The following is a 20,315-nucleotide window of genomic DNA, read 5'->3' as shown; positions in this document are numbered from 1 at the left end:
GGTAAATGCTTTCAGAGTTGAATTTATCGTGGTCGAAAGAAGTTCGTCGTGTTGTTGTGACGTAGAATTAGTGAGTAACAAATACGCGAAACGCGATATTGTATTCGATTTTGTGAGAGTGCAACGATATTGTGTTTATCATACTGTTCTTTCTGTTATTTATAATATATCATTCCTACATAATTATTTACTTAGAATTCATTAATTCTTATGGTTTTTAGAGGTCAGAACTGTATTCATATTCCTATAATGCTAATTTCCATAGTAATTCCATAGTGAGCATAAGTAAGTCTACAACTAATCTATTTACTTGTTTAACGCTATAGACATTGTGAAATGTAATATAGGATGCGTGTTCTCTCCCCTGTGATGTACATATGTATATCTATACCTGCATTTTCAACCCGAGTTAACTGTAGATGTTTTTGCTATCTTCTTCTATCTGAGAACATGTAGCTGTATTGGCAGTAAGACGCTTCGATCACTGCGATTGGTCCATTTGAGGAATAAAGTTCCATCACATGAGTATATCAACGGATTCTGTATGGTTGTGTGAGTAAGCAAAAGGAAGAAGGGAATAAGGAAAAAAGCTTAGGAGGATCAGTTAGTTCTCGACAGTCCGCTTATTTTGTTCGTTTTTTCGTTGTGCATAAATTTGCGGTAAAAGTTCTTTATTTCGCTTCATAATGGATATAACTAAGAAAACGCGGGAAAATGCTGTGGAAGAGTGCCAGTTGAGGATCAGGTTGTTGGAAATGTTGCAAGAAACGAAACACGAATTGATGCAAGAAAATGGACAACGCCGTTTAACTGCTTAAGAAATCATTTGTGGTGAAAAGCAACGCGCGAAAGATGCTGAAATTGTTTCTTGGCCGTCTTCCACGAGATTGTTACGAGCTGGAATTAATGCCGATGCTCGAAACAGTCGGTCGTTTGATCGGATTGCGATTGATTTTTTGGAACAACTCGCGGATATGCATTCGCATTGTTCAATGATACAAAAGTAGCGAGAAGCGCGTGCGCAAAACATGACGGTTATGAAATCAGACATGGACATCGTATCGGCGTTGTTAAGTCGGTTGATAATCACCGGCTTTTCTTTGGTGGTGCATCCAAGAACAAATGAAAGGAAGAATTTCTACAGGAGTTGAACAAGATCCTCGGGGGTATCACTGATATCTGTCTGTATCCAAGTGTACATGACAAAACGTTGAATCGTGGATTCATATTTGTCGAGTTTAAAGATCATAGAGCAGCCGCGATGACAAGACGAAAGTTTAAAAACATCGTGGACACAAACGCCAACGATGTGCTCGAGATAACCTCGATGCATACAACCGCTTTACAAAATTTCATTAGAGAAAAGTTTAGCGTTACTTGTTACTCTAACCGTTTGCGCGCAGCGAATGGGCTCACTTTTATGTGTAAAGTAAGTGTATACGATCACATTTGTTTATATTTGTTTCTATTTCCCGAACATATTTTTTTCATTTTCTGATTATCTGTTGTTTGTTTCTTGCATTTTCTTAGATAACTACTGTTAGACAAGCCCATATTCTGTCCGAATATCACGGAGAATTAATGCCAACGAAGCAAAACGCTATGGTTGCTGCATGGACAAAGACGTATCAACTGATAGCTTCTACGTTCCAGGATTTCGGTGAGTATACCAAATGGGAATATTTTCTAGAAATAACATGTATGTCCAGCTAGTTTTTGCGTAATTCAACGCACGATACGTTCTTCGCAAATGTAATTGATACCAATTTCACGATTCCTATAATTCTTTATCTCGAAGTCTCCGTTCTTCTTGAAGTTTCGAACGTATGAAAATTTATTTCTGTGTTTCCTTGTTTCGTAACTGGACTTCGAGACAAATAATTAACGATAATCTAACGAATTTTTTAAAAGCTTGTAAAAAGTTGGCGAAAGAGAGATAGTGGTTAGTATATAGCTATGGTTCATGAATATTTGTTTGCCTGTTCTTAAGCAATGCTACTGGAAAACGAGCACTATTGCATGGAACAAAAGCTAGATGCTAGACAGTAATCCTTTGTTTGGGTTGCCAGTCAGCTGGAATGGGGAAATAGATTATAATTAAATGAATTACTTTCGTTGAATGATTTTTATAGTTGAACATGCAAAGATCATTGATATTATATATATATATATATATATATATATATATATATATATATAACGTAGAGAGGCGAAAGCACGATGACAAAAGTATAAAGGAAATATTACAAACGTAAATGTACTTTCGCATTTCTGACACAAAATTAAGATTTTAACGGAAAGTTTTCATTATCGAAATAAATTTCAAGCAAATGTTCAAAATGCGTTTGTACAAAAAAATTGATCAGAGTATATTTATAATTTCATTCAATTATAAATATAAAGCTCATTTTTAACGATCGTTTAAAATGTTCTGCTCCTTTTTTAAATAATAAAGTAAATAAAATAAAAATTTTAGTCGTAATATCTATTAGAAACGGAGTTGGACAATAAGCATATTTTTTAAAAGTAATCTACTAGAAGATTGAATTTAGAAAATCTAGTAACCGCAGGTTCTCTACGTTAAACATATATTTTAAATACATGTTTAGTTAATGTCACCGCAGGTACGATTTGAACTATATATATACGTACTACTCGTTAAAAAGTTAATCGGATCTGTGATAATAATTTGCGAAAATCAGTAGAATTATACATAATTAGTTAGTGATTTCTATTTCAGTTTCAAATATCATCTCTCCATATTTGTTTCATACTTTGTTTGTCAAAATTTACAGAATTAATAAACTCGAGTAAGATGGATAAAAAGCGTGATTACACAAATTAGTCGTTACGTGTTCGTGTCGTTGCATCTCGCCTATAATCGATTGGCTTTTTTGTTTCTATCGTCTATGTAAATGAACGCGCATGTAAGGCAAATACCAGACATACATTTCGTCTGAAATATTATTGGCCGTTCACCGATTTATTAATAAAAAACTGATATTTAAGTTTTACTATAACAAAAACATTATCACGATGAAAGTAGGTCTAACGTTACATCTAAAACATTGTCGCGTATAAGAAATATATTAAAATTATTGCATCGGAGCGGAATATTCTCTTTTTTTCTCTAAAGAAAATGCAGTAAACAACTGGCAATTAGTTTTATTATCGCGCGATTTTGTCATTCTCATACTTACCTATCTCTGATGGAAAAGTGGATACGAACTCTTCTGTGTAGGACCGTACAATTAAAATAGGTTCTTGTCTATGCTACTGTGCAACCGAACAGGGCAGATGCCTAATTTTATAGGTTCTTGTATACGCTAGCTTTGGTTAACCTCAGTACTTGACCGCATGGTGCAGCACTTGTATCGTGAAACAACTAGAACTACATGCGTACAATAGTAATAGTAACAACAACAACAACAATAACAACAATAGCAATAACAATAACAATAACAATAGTAATAGCAATACTAATAATAATACTAATAATAATAATAATAGTAATAATAATAATAATAATAGTAACGCGACGAGGCACCAAGTCGACAGTTTTTCAATTTCGATACGTGTACTGAATGAATTACTTTTTATTGCGACTTTTGTCGCATTTCTCTCCCGTTTTAACCGTGTATCGTAGCACGATTATCATTTTCGCGCAAAGGAAATATCGTGGTCTTTGTCCACTGCCAATCAACGCGGTAATCAGTCATACTCTTTTTTAAATTCCCAAACAAATGATGGCCATGTTAAACAAGCGAGAGAGAGAGGGGGGGGGGGGGGAGAAGTTAAACAGGCAGGATGCATCTTGTGGATTAATATTAAAGAAACACATGTATCGGCGATTCGAAATTTGAGAAAAGACAGATTCTCGAAGCCACAGGCTTCTATACATACACGTAGAAGCGGAGTTGCATTCGATCACGTTTTTTTTTGTAGAAACTTCAATTTTTCGAAGTTAGAGAAATAAAGGTTCGATCTATTCGTGATAACGTTGCAACTTTGTAGCCAAATACAGAAATCTCAATGTTATACGAACGCGCAAGCCATTAGAAAAAATAAGGAAACTCTTTCCATCGCGTGAACGCCAATGGGCAAAATTTATTTAAACCTTGGATGTTTTATCAAGCCACGAATACTGCAAAAAAAGGGCACGCTATACTGTTTCCTCCGTGAGGGAAAACACGTTGTTAAAGAAACGATGTACATGGCAACAAATAAACGTGCCGAAAACACACTGAAGCGCATCGCAAGCTCTTTTGATGGATTACCACGCAAGATTGATCTATTCCATCTACGGAAGGCCCGACAAAATAAATGGAAAAGAAGTTAGAAGATTTAAATGAAAAACTTTCGAGGGTAGCAACAAAATCGATTCACCAGGCAGTTTCTATTTGGTGTTAGAAATCGTTTCGAACACCTAACCTAATTTTTAAGATTCGAGCAACTTTAAGGCGAAAAAGCGATACAAATGAAAAAATAAAATTACATTGTGACGGTAAAGTTCGTGCGTTTTCGGATGTTGGTGTTAATACAAGCTGAAATTTTTGGAGATTGAAATTGGCAAGAGTAATAGGAAAGAATAGCAATGAAATTAATAATAAAATTATCTCGCAGTCATCCTTCCGTAGAGATAATATAATACATTACGCATATTTGGATTAAAATATTTATAGGTACACACGTAGTCAATGAGTGCTTAAAAATTCGTAAGAATATCCTTCGAAAGGATCAAATACGGATGTAACGTATCGCGCTTTTATCTCGTTTGTGGAAAAAATGCATGTATCCAATTTGTTTAACATTATCTCTCATTTATAAGGGAAATCTGGCCCATCGGTTCGTCTTTTCCTCATGCACGTTCTATAAAGTATGAAAGTTCCCAACTCGAAAATTATGTACACTACGTTAAGAAAAAGATAAGTTGGAGAGTGCTGTCGATAGTCAGGGGTAAACGAAAGAGAAAGAGGGTACTGTATAGATGCATGGTCTTTTGATGGATCGTCTGGTGCGATTTGCGATCCAGTCGATCGGACCAAGAGCGGAAAGGGCCGCCAAGGCTAAGTGTAAGAGAGGAGGGAGGCTAAAGGAAGATGATAGAAGGAGGAGAGGGCGTACACTTTGAAACCAACGTCTGTCTCCAGGGGGTGGGGTGGGTTGGGGTGGGGAGGGGGGTTACAGGTGGTTGTTACTGGAAGAAAGAAAGAAAGAAAGAGAGAGAGAGAGAGAAAGGAATGCGTCGAAGAAAGTGGCTGAATGAAAATGGTGCGACGAAAAAAGCGGCTGGGGAAAACCGCGCACGAAATGCACGCAATTTCATTACCGACAGAGCTTCGTCGAACCTAACTCGAACAACGAAGTACAAAATGCACGCGTCAACTCGTGGAACGTTTTATCCCTTTCACCGTTTATATCGCACGCGAACGCTCGATATCGTTGTTCCACGGATGAATTTGCTCTCATACAAAACGAAAAGTAAATTACCGTATAACGTGCAATGGACATGGAGTAGCGCGATACCAAGTATCTCTCGAACTACTGATTGCGGAACGATTCTTGAACAATCATCGGCCGATATTCGTGTCAAGCGTGCGCTAAACAACAGTCACACAGAATCTCCTCGGATCAATCGGACGATCAACGACTTATCAACGAGACGCGCAGAGTGGATCGTTACGGACAAGACAATTCGGACGAACGACAAATTATCGATCAGTTATTAGATACGATTGATTAATTATTAACGCGAAATTTTGAAATTTCATGTCGCAAGTAAGCTCGACAGATATAACGCACGTTAGATGGAGCTGCAAATTGTAAAATAAAGAGGGTTCGTCGTCGTTGAGGATACTAGGAGCAACCTCTTTTGACAATTATAAGAATTAATCGAGGACAGGTTTGGGCAGAGGAATGCAAAAAGGAAAAATATTTCTTGCCGGTTGTAACGAAGACACGAGGAATTATACGATACGGACGAGCCGGTACGGTGGAACGAAATTAAAATCATCGCGGGCCAAACGTGCCGATAGCACGAGGATACCGAGGATGCCAGAATTTAACCGCGCGCGCCACCCCGTAGATGAGAGCAGCGTTCGATGGTAGGATGCAGAATGGGTGGGCAGAAGGGGATGAGACGAGGTTTTGCAAGCTCGTGGCGCCACTTGCGTGGCCTCCCCAACGTTTGAAAGGGGTGAAGGGTCGTGGGGGCGGAGGGTTGGTTGCAAGCCTCGATTCTAGGCTTCAGTTAGTCGTGCGAGGAGCGGGACTCGCTAGGGTGGAAGGCTCGTTGCGACCGTTCTGGTCACTCTTGCCTCGGAACAGACTCCACCTGTTTATCATTCCGTCGCGTAAACCAACAATAGACGCACTGTGTGAAACGCGGAACGTGGGCAGAAATGTCGCCGACGTCGATCAAGAGAAAGAATCGCGGGCTGATCGAACGATACACGAGATAATCGTCGTTGAAAAGGGGTGGATGGAGTGCCGGCAGCCTAACCAGTGATTTCGGCGTGATAAGCAGCTTAATTGATCAGGTGCGATATATATCGAGAGCACTTAACTGTGATATGCGCTCTCCCCCCCTCCTCCTCCTCCCTCCCTCTCATTCTCTCTCTCTCTCTCTCTCTCCCCCTCCCTCCCTCTCTCTCTCTCTCTCTCTCTCTTTCTTTCTTTCTCTCTCTCTCTCTCTCTCTCTCTCTCTCTCTCTCTCTCTCTCTCTCTCTCTCTCTCTCCTCTGTGCTACACGTAATACACGTTATACCAACTAGCACGAATCCTTCTTTCCGTATTTGTCTGTCTCTCGTTGTTTCTCGTTCACGTTGCTCTCGCTCGCTTCCTCTTTTCGTATCAGTAGTGGCCTCTTTCTGTGTCTTGCTGCAACAATTTTTGTCTCCCTTTCTCTGCATCTTCGTCCTTCTCGTTTTATCCGTTGTTCGATCTTCTTCTCTGTCTGTCCTAGCTATCTTGTCTCCTCTGTTTTGCGCCTCACCCTATTCTCTGACCTTCTCCGTGTTCCGGCCACTCGGCTGATTAACCGTGAAACAGGGTGATTAGGAACGCGACGGCACGCGCACATACGTAAACGCGCATACATTGTAACGGATGATAGTGGATGGAAGACGGGGTGCAACGTGACCTCGTGGCGAATGTTCTTCTTTTCGTGCGCGAGTCGGTCGGTAAGAGCGCCCGACCAGCTTTGCCAGGCCGTTCTTCTCTTTCTTTTGCTCTTCTTTTTTTCGCTAACAGGACGACAGTTCTATCTATACGGCTCGCTACTTTCATCGAGCGATCAAGCTCTTTCCCTTCTTTCTTACGTTATGAACGCGATACCCGCACTGTCGTGAATATTTGACCAGCAAGTTGTGCTTTGTGCATCTTCCAGCGTAACGTTTTTTCAACCGAAAATTCGTCGTTCGTTTTAGTGCACCTGTTTTAAAACCTGTTGTCGTGGACACGTTGTCTGTGAGCGAATGTCTGTGAACAGATGTTGGTGCATTTGGGAAAATCGGACGAAGTTCGACGTTTGTCTTAAAAGTTTTTCGAAAAACACGATTCGACCACGAGAATTATACGAGAGAATTTAAATTCGTACGAAAGTCGAGGGATTTGCGTTTATCGAAGATCGAGGGAAAAAATTGTTCCCAGTCATGCAAGAATCGAATAAAACTGTTTCCTAGGCGCTTAAAGGCCATCGTGTACGTAACAAAAAGCTAAAAGTGAAGTTCAAGGTAAACGTTAATAAGGTTAACGTACGTATTCGTTCGATACTCGAGGATGACGATACGCTTTGACACGGAAAATGTCTTCCGCCTTCGAGTACTCTTGCTTCTTGTAAACTTTGATAGATACATAGGGATTTAAAGTTGGCGTTGCATAAAAAATCTTCGAAATCGTTGTTATCAAGAACAGAAGTTTGCTTACTTGGAGAAAATGTGTCTTACGAGAAAAAAATATGTAAAATTTGCGTTATTCGTTTCGTAAGATATAACTTCGAAGACCATAGAAAAGTTAATCAGCGGAAACAAAATAAATAGATGAAGAGGAATTAAATAAAATAAATGGTAATTTGTGATACTTAATAGAAATAGTGGTCGTAAATAAACGTAGGATCAGAATTTGCTTACGAGTGGGTGGAACAAACTAAAATAAGGCAAACGTTGGATAAAATTATTTTTCCTTTGGTAGGACGCGCTCCTAATCAACCCTACTCCGGATTTCTTCCATCTCGTAGTTTCATTTCCATCTTCTTCGGTCACCGTCCGAAATCCCTTCTATCTCGATCGACGAACTTGGTAAACGAGATCCGAAAGCTCAGCACACGTCTTGCGGAATAGCGGAGTTTATGGTCTAGTCAGAGCGAGTAGGATCGATATTTAAGGAAAAAAGAAGCATACGCGTGAATTCCTGAATTTAAGGCCAGCACAAGCGCAGATATATCGTACTTTATTTCCTTTTTCTTTCTCCTTTTATTTTCACTACAATGCAGTAAAGGTATCCTTTATCCTCAAATTAAATTCTTTAAATATTCACAGCGTCCGTTTCAAAGATCGATTTCAAACATTTTTCTCATATTTTATTCATCGAGACATTCTCGGCCATGTAAAAGCGTCGAGATTAGCCAATTACCACGCTTTTGCCATCTTTCATCGGAAAGTTCAAATATTTGATTCAAAAATCTACCTACCTTGCAACGCAAGTTTGACGCAAGTAGACTAATAAAATCCACAGATTTCGTTTACATGAAATTCTTACGTTAAAAGGTTTTAAATTTTCCTTCAAACGTTTACTTAGACTTAGGTCGAAGATACGCATGAAAGCGACCAGCATTTTGTTGGAGTTGTAATTTCCCAAACAGATTCAGCAAAAGAAACACAGATCGTAATTCAACCGATTAATCGTTCGTTTCGTATTTTACGTAATGTAAAATAGACGTATTATTTAAAGGTATCCCGGTCCGTTTATCCGTAGCGGCCACTACTTGCAGCGACTCAATTACTTACTTTACGACACTTACTTTACTTACTTACTTTATCGTCTTGATCGTCTTGATCGTTTTAACATTTTTCCACCCTTGAATCAGCATCGAATCGAATCAGCATCGAATCGAATTCAGCATCGAATCGAATCAACATCGAATCGAATCAACAGGCCAAGCTCGACGTTTACGAATAGACGGAGTTAAAGTTCGATCTAAACGCGAAACCGGTGATACGCGCGTATTTCAAGCGCACCGATTAAATTTCAAACTCGATCGGGCGTGGCGTAAAACATCGATTCGTGATTTGAAAAGCATTTTTTGTTTTCTCCTGTCTGCCTCGTGTACGCTCGTCCGATGGATCGACCGAACATTCGAGCTCGAGGGTCATTCGAACTCGATATCTCGTCAGCACGAGTACATCGCTGTCGATGTGCTAAATGATTTTAAAAAGAAGGAAACGCGCGATGTCTCGCGCAGCTGGTTCACGTGCACGAGTAATCGACACAAAAGAAGAGGAACGCAAGGCTCGCGCCTCCTGGAATTGAGAAATATCGACGAAAAAATACTCATCTTCGTTCTATGCTGGCTCTCTCTGTCTTGTCTCTAATAGTTGGACGCGTGTCAGTTGCTTTACCGCTGCAAACCAATCTGACAGTTTTTTTCGTCGCGTATCGCTGTCCATTACATCAGATGCACGTCCACGTGTAGATAAACAGACTACAATTCCATTTTAAACGGCTTCGTCGCTGAGAATAAAACTCGGCGCAACTTGCAGAAGAAAGCCGAAGGAGAAGGAAAAGTAATCTATGCAGAATACAAATTTTATTAGGAATATAAGTGAAGAAGGCGATTCTCGAAGCGTCGAATCTCAAAGTTTCGTTTTATCTGCTTCGTTTTATTCTCTCTACGTCTGAAAATTCCCTCTTCCACGTATTCGTGGTACACGACGAAAGTGGCAGTCGATGTTGATTCTTACGGTACGATTAAAGATTAGAAGATAATCAGAAAAAATACAAATTACCAATTACCATCGAAACGCGTTAATCGCCTAAATATGGCTGAACCATCGTGGAATTCAGCGAACTCGTAGAGGAAACAGCAGGTATCTCAGCGAGTATACACAATGTGTACTCACAACAAAGTAAAAGTCGTGAGGAAGGACGATCGACGCCGATGAAGAACTAGATAAAGGAGAGAGATGGAAATACGAAATTCTAGAAACGCGAGTATCGACGAATCGGCGAACGGGCAAAAGAAAACTGAAAAGTTGCAATTCACAGAAGAATGTATCCGCTGTGGTGTGACGGATGTCGAGCTACACGGTGCAAAGCAGCGCCAACGATATTATCCGCGTACACCCTTTGTTAAGCCAGCTGCGTCCATTTCGTACACGTATGTATCTTTGCACCCATATACGAGTACAGCTAGCTAGTACAAGGTTGCACGCCTAAAACGTGCTGCGCGCCGTAAGCTCTCTCGGTCTACTACACTGCGTTTTAACTATACATCGCTTTCCATCCTACACGTACCTATGCAGAAAGGTACGTATTTGTTACAAGCACTGGACATACGCGTAGACGGCAACCTGGCAATTGCGATTAAGTATCCTGCTCGAAGAATCTTTTAGCATCGACCTCGTTGCGATTCGCAATTATCAAAAGTATCCGCATATCGTAACGCGGTTAATAACAATCCGCGATCGGTTATTTCGATACGAATAACTGGATCGATGTACCGTTTAAACGGTGCAAGCAAACGCAGAGAACGAACGTCTTAACTTCTTTCCCAAAAAATGTATCGCCATAACGTAACTTTTTAAGAGAAAATTCGAACAGTTAGATCATCGAATTCAATGTCGCCCGAGCGTTCAAAGATTCGTAATCAGATGGAAGCATAGAGAAGCCAAGCGTGCGGCGGCTTAGCGAATGAACGTTCCCTCGTGAAAACACGCTCGTGTCACGCTACGATACGAGAATCCTCGATGACTCGATTTCGATTCGCAAAAAAAAAAAAGAAATAACGTCGCCGCCACCGGACCACCTGCTCTCCGTAGCTTTTAAAAGCGAACTTGCGGGAATAATGGCTTTCAAACGTAAAGCCGGGACGCGTCCAACTTTGAAATAAAGAGGCAAGAACTTTCAGCTGCCAATATTTTCGCGTAGCTGCGGCACATTTTAATAACCTAAACGCAAGATCCTGGTAATGTCGTACAGACGAGTAAAGCCATCGACATTTTCCAGAGCGTACACGGGTATTTCATTTGCGAACGATAAATTTCCCCGAACCGAACTGCGTCTGTCTTCTTCGAGTTTTATTTTTTATCTTCGTTCGTTCTTTCCATCTTTCTCTCTTTCTTTCTTTGCGAATACTAATCAACGTAATTGCTTCCAGAGCTCGCACGCGCAGGGAAATTCATATAAATTTGCTGTTTACGCGCGTATTGTTTCCACATCGACCGTATTTGCCGCATAAAAATCGTAGACACGCTTTAGCGATGAAACGCACGGTATTGTCCGTTTTATTTTTGCAAATACAAAAGCAAGTGCAAATCTTACATAGGCTAAAGTGAAATGCACATATCGTAGAAACAACGACTGCGAATAACCGAAGTCATAAAATGACATTTCTGTTTATTCTTTAGAAGGGAGTGGAGAGAGAGAGAGAGAGAGAGAGAGGGAAAGTTGAGGGAAAGGAAGAAATAGTTTATCCTACTCTAGTCGGTAGAAACTTTCATCACATCATTTCTAAAGATAGGATTGTCACGTAAATTTAATATCAGACAAAACTATAACTACTACCACTACACACACACACACAAGCGCGCAAACTATCGAGTAGATCGGAAGCGTTCAATGGTTAACGGTTATAAGGTGGAAGATTGAAAAAACGTTGGAAAGAAGTTATCATCGCGAGAAAAGCTATTTACACGAGCATGAACTGCTCGTTAAACGTTGATGCAGTGCATGTATCGTAGCTGTGTTGCATTTCCTATACATACAGTGTGCGCGTGACACTTATACACTAGCATTAGAGGCTATCGTCCATTCGTTTACGAAAGTAGAATCAGGAAACATCGGATATCGTTGTCGAGCATGGAGACATCGAGCGTTTACTGAACGCCAGATACACGACCTCGATCACCTGCCGGTCGACAAACGATCTACCGACCGATGTAAATCCGCGTTTTCCAGACCATAAGCTGAATAATTATTAATTAATAAACTTGGCCTGCTGACACAGTAATTCGTATATCGTTTCTCATCCCATCGAATCAAATTTTACCAATTAAAAAACCAAACTAGAAATAATAAGGGTGTAGGGATGGCGAGCTATCTCGAGTCTACCTCACTATCGACCGGTGCATCGCTATGTTTGATATTTAAATGAAATTGAAATTTCAACTGTTGCGCTCAGCGTATAAACATTTCCTTTGTAAAGCCTAATTCCTTTTCCCAGCATCCTTAGAAGCGAGATTATTTGCAAGTTACGTTTGCCTTGACAGAGAATGTGGGCATAGTTCTTTTTCAAATATCGAACCTACTCAATCACGAACCGACAGCACGATCCACTAATCTTTTCCTTCCTAAACAACAAGTAATTGATTCGTTGGATATTCGTTCGTGAGTAACGATCGGAATATCACGGCTGCGCGAGAACTGTTTCTTCGTGAAAGATACAACCGATGTTTCCATTGAGAAAATTGTAATTTTGGTTGCGTGCGAAGTCTTCCAAGCACGTTGGAAGAATCTTTAACTTTGGAAAAGTAAAATAACAGCGCACTTGAACGAGCAAGTAAATCAAAGTCCGTGCAAGTTGCACGTTCGACGTGTCTACTACACCGTGCCCCGTGTCACTCCGTAGTCACGAAGAAAATCGATCGAGATTTATCGCGCTCCACTTTGTTTCCCGGCTGTCACAAGAGAAGAACGTGAATAGCCAGCTTCCACGAAACTGCCGGGGGCTTCGCTTTCGTCAACTTTCGTCGACTTGACGGTAGACATTGAACATTGTTCATCCTGTTTCATAGCCCCATCGAGTATTAATCCATTAACACTCCCCGCCTACATTAACTTCGGTTGCCAAGTATAATTGGCGCTATATATCGTAGTCCGTTTCATCCGTTCGCTGCACCAGGCAAGCAGAAATTTACTGCACCAATTAACGACTAAATTACCACGCAGATAATCTTACATCGTTTCACGAGCAAACGAGAGAAGATCGCTGCAGTTCGTTTAACAAAGTACGAATAATAAATATCGGTGGATCATACGGACGCGTACGTCTCGATTCGTTCGATAAATTAAAAATATCTCCTTGCGAAGAGTATTTAAAGAAATTGTGTCTTCTTTCTTCTCTTTTCTTTTTCTTTTTTTTTGCAATTTCACGTATACTTTAACATACATAATAAAATATTTATCAGCTTGCCAATCCGAGTCACGAGACAATCTAATCAAAATTTTATCACCTCCTTCTATTACTTGCTTTCGATACTTATTTATTTCCCGAATCTTTATTTTTATTAGAGAAAGTTTGAAATAATTGACTTTAAGAAAGTAGTAATACGTTCTAAAGTCTATAACAGCAAAACTGTTAACCTTGATCGAAAGCGAATATACCTACAGAGTATGAGAAAAGGGAGGTTAAAAGAACGAACAGGCATATACGTAACATCGACCCGACAAGGACTCTGCAAATTAGATTGAAATTTGTTCAAATCTACTTCCCTACTGTTGAGGTCAATATCATATTCAAATCGATACCGCTCGGTGATTTCTTGAACTCGGTTTCGCAGATCAAATCAGATCATAAACGTAAAAGCTTTCCGAGGGTACGTGATTCCCATATAGTCTCAGGGACTAAAAGAATTCTCGATACCTACTATCGAACGTAGTCGCTGTACCTACCACTTTGTAACATTTTTCTTTCATTTATTTATTCGTAACCATTACAGACTCGACGCTATAGCTACAACAAACAAAGAGTGTACAAGAGAAACACTCGACAGCGTGTCTCTTCTTTTTCTTTCTTTTACGTCTCATGTTCCGCGAGTCTTTCGTTAGATCATGTGACTTAATCCCGTTACGATTCGCCAATTTTTATTTCTCAATCTCGCTCATCTTTCAACAAGCGAAAACATTGTTAATCTTCCTAGGAGTAGCTACGAGGCAATGTGGAAAATCACGTATATTCCTTTATTCGCTAGACTTATGAAATATTCAGCAATGGATAAATACGATCGAGCGTATTCGAATACTCTGTTCGTGTAACTTAGCGTAGTGGCCATCACGCACGCTATATACTCGCCAAGATGTGTACTTTGTAAAATGAGAAAAACATTTCTTCGTCATATTTGTTCGCGTAGGTTCAACGCGTAATTTTCTCTTATTTTTTCACCGTGAGGTTAATCTTGCACGCGTAGGTGGTGAGCGTAAAATGCCAGAGCCGAAATCAGAACGCAGCCCACGTTCTTTTCCACTTGTAACGCAACTTTCGACATTCCCAGCATAGTTCCGTTCCACTGTTTCCTTACACTGCCATGGCAACCATGACGAATACTACGAGTACAATCACGACCATCTATCGACGAACCAAGTTTTGCATACAAGGCGACGCACCCCCAAGTATTTCTACACGTATACGTCATCAGCCGGTTTTATGACGTACGTTATTTTACGCGAGTCGCGTACAGATGAAACGCTTAGGAAGCGAAGAACGTGCTTTGGAATAAAATACAAACCAGAGGTGTTACTATCCGTGCAATTGGTTACGCGAGTACTTGAAAAGTACGTTACGTACTTGGGACGTACCAAAGAATGAAAAATATCAGAGTATGTTTTACTCGGCGGGTTCCCTTTCCGTAGGCTGACGATGTTTCATGCGATTTCAAGAATGGTGGTACGAACTACGGTTTAGTTGGAACGTACTCCGCCAAAGGTAATCGTTACTAATACCGATAAAAACTGCTTAGCACAGGAATTACTAATATTCGTTGTATATTTTATCGTGCTTCGCTGAAACTTTCCTAACTTTACTAACTTCGTTAGATATTAAAGTCGGCAAGCAATTAATTAATATTATCTTCATTTAGACACGTTGATTCGTATAAATAAATTGAAACTCAAAATAAAAGGACTTGACATCTTGACGATTAATGGAATTTATTATTCTTGTTATCTCGATATATCTCGTACATTACTCGTTTCTGATCTTATCCAATCTACTCGAACCATTTTATATATTTATATTCCGAGATGATATCGAATATCTGATTTATTTAAATATAAATATTAGCAAACACGTAATCTTTTCTCTATCAACGTAAAAATTCCAGCTTTCGGAATATTTGAAAATGAGTGCCTTATATTGCAGTAGCGTAGTATTGCGGTAAGTTTCAGAATACGAATAGAATACATTGTGGCTAACGAATGGAATGGTTTCATGCTTTCGCAGAATTAAAGAAGAAACGCGGTGTTATTACGATACACGCACCCCCTCTGCTCTTGGTTTCGAGCTCGCACACGCACTAGCCAATCGAACTTTATATTTTATTATAATCACGTTGATCATGGTGGAATTGCGTTTTCAAATTCCTTTATCCGATTATCCGTTTTGTATATATAATTTAATATATAAAATAATATATAAAATATAGCGCGTACCCGTTGCACCTGCAATTGCAATTTCGCGTACAGTATGACAACGTTATATCTACGTTGTGGCCAATCTGCAAGTAGCCTGCAGTGGCACGGGAATATGTACCTTCCATACTCGAGACAGGTGCGTTGTTCTCAGGTAGTTAGGTGCAACGAATTAAGCGTAAATCGATCGTTGTCGATCTATGTCTCTCATCTTCTATTCGTCATTTATTAAACCATCTGCCTAAATATCGAGAAAAGCCTAAAATATGCTTCCATAGAAGAAATCAATTTTCATAATACGATACAACTGAAGAGAAAACTTGTATTTCAATATAATTAAAGAGAATTATCTATATGCATATACGCGTGTTTCATCGTCATCCTGTGCACGACTTGTTACCACTATGGCGGCGTCATAATCCTCTGCTTCGATCCGACCAACCGAAATGTTCATTCCATCGGAGCAACTTAATCCGAAACTCGCACGAGCGTTAGATTTCACGTAAAATCGGAATAGGCAATTATGGAGTAGCTCTGCCAAGTTACGGACGTACGTGACGTTACAAGGTTACACAGCTGCATCCACAAATCCCCATTGGTGTGCTTAGAACGCTGCACGTCATTTTCCCAACATAATTCAAGACTTACACTTAAAGACTTACTTAAAATTGCCATCGGAATCAGAATTCTAAATCATCTTCTATTTGATATTTAAAGATCAGCGCGTTTCTAGAAAACAATAGGTAACTCTATAAAAATGTCAATTTATCACAGCATTTACATACCAACTAATTATATACCAATAATTTCATTTAGCAGTACATGTATGTCATGTTTCAAAGAAGAAATGCTTGGAAAATAAGGTAATGCCCAACTATCCCTTGTATACAGATACAACGTATTTTTGTTTTCATGTGTTTCATTCGTCAAAGCGACGGTTGCTTAGAACGCGTATCCATAGTCCGTTAGAAGAGAAGCATAGAACAAGAAGAATAGCTGATCGACGGATAAATCTTCGGTCTAAACAACGTTTGCTAGGTTAATCAGACTCGACCACGTGCTTAAAGTATTTAGCCTGGAGAGAATGGTCGAGAGGCTATGCGTGAGATCAGTTCGAACGATTTAAAATAATACATTGCGACGCATAGAAATCACGTACGTACGCAACATCTCTGGATCGATCGACGCCGTGTGCCCTGTTCGTCGCATAACTTGAACCAACCGCGCGAAGGAACGTTAATTACCAGGCAACGTTAATTTAGCCGCAGTGGCGATGCGCGGTCATCGTGACGATAATAATTACGATAACGATAGGAATGGTAATTACGTTATCTGTTCGATGCAATCGCTTCTCTCGTCCGTTTTCGTTCAACTTTGTGCCCGTTTAAAGGCGGCTATCAACTACTAGACTCCACACGCCTACCCTCGCGCCACGCGATACAGCCAATTTCGACAGATCTCGATCGGCGACCGAAGCATCGCATGATCGAGTTGCTCGTGATCACCATCGAGCCACGTTCATCGTCCAATTTTGTCCATCGCTTCGTAGCGAGACACGAGGAAGCGAGACGGCCCACGTTAAACCTACAGGCTACGTAGGTACGTGTATCGAATATACGTTATGTGGATACACGGGCGTATATTCGACAACCTCCTACGTTCTAGGTTCTCCGCTACATATACCTCTATACGCGAACGGTGCATGCGTACGAGCAAGTACGTATTAGACGTCGTATTATTCTGTCATCGATACTAAGACTATGTTTCAAGGGTAACGCGCAGCCAACCACACCGGAGGGTTGCTCGCGTAGCTTCGAACGCGTAAAATAGACGTAGAATAAGTAGAAAGCCGATTTATGCAGCAGGTTTTTATCGTTTTTATCGTTTTCATCATTTTTCTGATTTTTATCACGGGAAACACGATAAACGTGGTATTAGCGCGACTCGCGTACGCGTCCAAGCTTTCGTTTCACCAGAAATTCCCGTTCTATATCTACACCATCTACGTTTCCTCCAAATGAATTATTCCAGTTTCGAGAAGCTAGATGCTACCTAGATGTTTCGGTGCTAATAGAATTAAGAAATTCTCAAGCTCGCATACGTTGCGCGCTCTCTTATTTACAATTTTCATTAAAATTATCGTACAGGTGAATACGTCGTATAAAAATTTATCAATATCAGCGGTGTACAAAATCTCACGATTCGACGTTTGAAACGCTATCTTCCGATCAGAACGTAGCATCTAACGACGCGTTGACGAACGACCGAGCTGAACGTAATATTCAGGACTAGAGCTAGTAGTCGGATAACCACAGGCAAATTAAACGGTCAGCGCACGATCGTACGCTCGCAATTCCAAATGAAACGGTGAACTGAACCAACTATCAGGTAAAAGATGCCAAGAGAGATGGCGAGATTTACCCGTGTAAAGGTGATACATCGAAAGCTTCGTTTCATCGCTGCTCTGTTGGCGCGAGATTTCTATTCCTACAAAATCAACCGATTATCGTTGACGAATAAGTCCTAATTACAAATCTGTAATTAGCTAATCAGCTTCTGTAACGTGTACTCGTTAATCGGTAATTTTTTTTTAATCATTCACGTAATTTTATTTTACGATTACTCGCGTAATCCAGATTGCTTAGTGCTGTGACTGCGGGATTCAGTAGCATTAAAATATTCATAGCTATAGGAAATAATCATAAAAAAATTCTAATTGTGTCGTAATTAACGATCAATCGAGCTATCGATCCTTTTCTTACTCGTTAACCAACGATTATTAAACGACGTGTAATCACGATTAGTAATCTGATTTTACGTTAATCATCGTACATTAATCGATCATTGATCAGATTACGTTTTGCCGAATTCTGTTACGTATACACGCTCGTAGACTAACGATTTAAGAATAATAAAATTACGAACATCAGATGTGCGCGTATACTCGAGGAAAGATGTTAAGGTTCGTTTAATCAAAGACATTAATTTAAAACTGGTTTGATTAAAAGGACCACGTAACACTCGATTAAAACGTGCATCCGATGCTATACGATCGTTGTACGTTGTTTTTAACGATCGACCCGATCCGTTCTACTCCGAGTAGCTGGAAGACGAACTACTGGTCGCACAATGAAGAGCGTTAAATAATTAAATGCGACACATCGCGATACGCGACACGGAGCTGTCGTTTCGCTAGTTCAAAAGTATTCAGACGATCTAGGAACGAAACACGAACCAACTTACAAATGGAGCTTTCCATGCAAAATTCGTTTCTGTTAATCCTTGTTGACAATTGTATTGAACGAATACATTTAAAAATCCTCGTCTTTCTCTTGTACCCGTTTCTCCAATCTCGTAAATCGTTAACATTTAAAAATCGCACTTCCTATTGCGAGAAAATTTCATATTTATCCAATTCAGAGATACCATATAAACTGGAGTTAGTATTACGAATGACGACTTTTATCTGATAAAAATGTTTGATTTCGAAAAAGTAACCAATTAATTAAACGTATCCTCTGTTCCACTCTGTCGAAGCTGATAAAAAGAAAATTTACCACTAAATTAACGTACATTTCACCCTCGTTCTGATAACCTCGCAGACATATAATTAAGTTTACTGATCCGAGCTTGTTACGAACTTACCTTTACGATCCACTAATAAATCACGAAACCATAAAGAAATCACAAAAATTAAGAGGCACGTGATCGCACGGAAACGAAGACGCCGAAATACGAATTGTACGTATGCTACTAAGGTTTATTCGCATAGAAATAGCGCATAGAATATGTCAATGAAATCCGAGTCGAGTTCACGCAATACGTGGTAATACAAAAAAGTATTCGCATCATGCCGTAATGTGCTGCACAAAACCGCGCATACATTCGCGTATATTGATATAGATATATTATATTTCCCCTTTAATAACGACGATGCCATTAAGCTTCGTGAAACGGATACATTCGCATCTTTCTCGAGAAATAACGTTCATCACGGCCGAATCAAATTTAGTAGAACGTCGAAAGGGATAATAAAGATCGTGTCGAAGCTAAATGCTATCATGGTAAAGCTAAAAACGAAAAGAACGGACGACTTGCACGCAGAAAGATGATGGCGCGGATACGCGAAAGCACGCTGATTCCGCCAGATAATTTACACCCATGTGGATATAGGTTTCGAACTATAATCGTAACTAACGTATATAACGTATGAACGCATTTAGCCCATTAATGCCATAAATTTTATCGTTGAAAGGCTCGTCGATAGTTGGCCATATTATATATATATATATATATATTATATTATATTATATTATGACGTAGCTTAAAGGATATTAAATATCATAAACGACGAATATCGTAAAAAAAGTGGTAAAATGGTAAGACATATGATATATGATAATAAATGAGGCGCGATAAAGTCAACGTCGCTTCTTTTATTTGTCTCTTTTCTTTCTCTTTTCTTTTTCTTCACTCGGATTAATTAAACAGCTACCGAATCGATTATTCGTGAGATTTTATTACTCGACGCGGTCGATCGTAACGAGCGTTACATTTTGGCGTTACACTCGAAGGAACGAACAAATCGGCGAGAAATCGAACGAACGTAAAATAACACGTATTATCCGACAACGATAACGTTTTACGATACTTTAAAGTAAGTTTTCTCTCGCCAATGGGAAATATCTTTGCAC

General features: G+C 39.7%; 1 protein-coding gene and 1 pseudogene across 2 annotated transcripts in view; both read left to right on the top strand.

The window, feature by feature from the left end:
- Window positions 1-446: 446 nt before the first annotated feature.
- On the top strand, window positions 447-2,049 carry LOC138181254 (APOBEC1 complementation factor-like; annotated as a pseudogene).
- Window positions 2,050-6,258: 4,209 nt separating this feature from the next.
- LOC138180604 (uncharacterized) overlaps window positions 6,259-20,315 on the top strand; it is a 67,645-nt gene continuing 53,588 nt past the window's right edge. For both annotated transcript variants that reach the window (XM_069114636.1, XM_069114632.1), the window contains exon 1: window positions 6,259-6,539. The gene's annotated coding sequence lies outside the window, so the exon portion shown is untranslated. The remainder of the gene's footprint in view (window positions 6,540-20,315) is intronic.

The sequence above is a fragment of the Bombus flavifrons genome, chromosome 6, assembly GCF_040668555.2.
Source record: "Bombus flavifrons isolate JBK064 chromosome 6, iyBomFlav1_principal, whole genome shotgun sequence".
NCBI lineage: Eukaryota > Metazoa > Arthropoda > Insecta > Hymenoptera > Apidae > Bombus > Bombus flavifrons.
This window is presented reverse-complemented; position numbering and strand designations above follow the sequence as displayed.